Here is a 2,205-nt window from a genome sequence, read left to right as displayed (position 1 = left end):
CTCGCTTTCTTAAAAATACGCCCTCCGCAGTACCGACAGGAGTCGGGGTTCCCATCTCAGGCCGCCCGCTCGCAGCTGGCCTCGCTGCCCGGCTGCGGCACCGCTGGCTGCGCGGCTCGTACTCGAGATTCTTCAGCAGCCCGGCCGTTCGAAGCTCAACGCCCGTGTTCTACGGGAGCCGGCCGACGTTTAAGAGGTCGAGGGCGCCTGGTGATCAAATTGGAATGGTAGTGCCTCATTGTTCCCGTAACCTAACGGCCGGAGATTTCAGCACTAGCTTCACGCGCGTTTTTACTGTAGTAAGGACACAAACCATTCCGAGGCGGCGTAACTGAAGCGGTGGCGCTTTTCCAGGCAACGACCCGTTGGCTGGCTGGGATGGTCTGTTCCAGGGCTTCGACCGTTACCTGGTGATTTATCAGAAACGAAATTATTTCTTGAAAATGTACATTTAACTTCGCATTTTATTTCAGCTAGCACATTAATTAGAAAATAGAGGAAAACGTGCAAAATAGCATTTATTTTTTAAAAAGGAAACCTGCACTAAAGATAAGAAAATTAGTAAAAATGTAATTTTTAAGGAATATCCCAAAGTTCCATTTCTTTGAGCATTAAAACCGACCCTTAAAAAAAGCTGCTTATGAGTGAAATCCAACAGCTAATTTGTTTACTGACAGTACAGCAAGCCCAAACAGTAATTACTAACTCAGAGTGCTCTTGTAAACAATCTATTTTTGGCTGAAATACTTACGAAACGCATAGTCTGCTCGGAGAGCAAGACGTGTTTATATTTACTTTTAAGCAAGATAGGTTTTATATTACGTATTCATTTAGGTTGTAAATAACCTGAGATTTAAGCTCAATAATTCTCAACCCTCTTAATAACTAAGCAAATGAGGGAGATGGAGGTTAGGTGATCCAGAAGTTAATTATGCAGAAATATAAGGCATCGATAAACAAACACGAGGTTTACATTTTCTTTATCTCTGCCTCTTTTTATTGTCATATTACAGACAATGATAACACGTAATTTACTGAATACTTTTAACACATACAAGAGTAAAACCACCATTGAAATAGCCACATTTCACTGTATTTACAGGAAAAAAAAAGAAAAAAAAAAAGAGGCGGCTACTCATTCCGATACAAACTCCACCCATTTACACCTTCAGAAGAATCTTTATTCACAAAAATACGAAGCACTTTCAGTAGAATTTCCCAGGATAAAATGAAGTACTTCTCCACAGGAAAGGTTTATGGGCTTTCTCCCCATTTGGCCCCAACCCGTCCTATACTTACATCTTCAAACAGAAACAGAGCTAGACTTCTATACAGACAAATCAGTAAGTGGCAATCTCACTGAGACCACAAAGAAAATTTTAATTTATTCTGAAATTTCTACTGTTAAAAGGGAGACAGCAAAATATATATGGCTTTTAGAGCAGATACTAAACGCATTACATTCTCAATCTTTACCCTGCCAAAATCCAGGCAGAAGTATAACTTAGTATCACACTGAAAATACAAAATAAATTGAGAATGGTGAATTTCACTTCAGGTCTTCCCTGCATGGAGGGCGATTTAAAAAACACACACAAGTGGCACCTTAGGACTTAAAACAACAGACTCACATTCTCCAAATGTAGCCTTACACTTCTCTTTTGGTCGCTACATGAAGACAAACTGCAGCGCAAAGCCATTCACTTTCAAATGCTAGATCATTCAGCAGCCCGCTTTTACTTCATGAGTGCACGACTTCAGCTTTTTCTCTCTCTCTCTCTCTCTGTTCCTCTCCAACCTTGACCCATGTTATGAGCACACTGAATATCCAAACACTGCTGACAAGAAAACACTAAGATACTTTCCCTCCGTAGCACCGGAGTAAATTTAAACGTACTACGCTGAAATAATTTAAAATCTATATTCATTCTGAAAACTGCTCCAGTGGGCTAAAGATTAAAATATTTGCAAATTATTTCATGGCAATGCATGAAAATAGCTTCCCTTTCTGTTTCTACTCTATATATTAAAATAAAACTGGGTTGTTCAGATGATCCCACTCAATTACGAAACTTTCCCAAAACTCTGACTGCTGTAAGTTACAGATTCCAGCAGTTTAACAGCTGCTATAATATGAAAAGCTATTTATAATTCGTAATGTTCTTATAACATTCTAAGTCTTCTCAGAATTTAGTAGCAGCTTTA

The sequence above is a fragment of the Aptenodytes patagonicus genome, chromosome 5 (assembly GCF_965638725.1).
Source record: "Aptenodytes patagonicus chromosome 5, bAptPat1.pri.cur, whole genome shotgun sequence".
In the NCBI taxonomy this organism is placed as follows: Eukaryota; Metazoa; Chordata; class Aves; order Sphenisciformes; family Spheniscidae; genus Aptenodytes; species Aptenodytes patagonicus.
Note: the sequence above shows the minus strand (reverse complement) of the source record.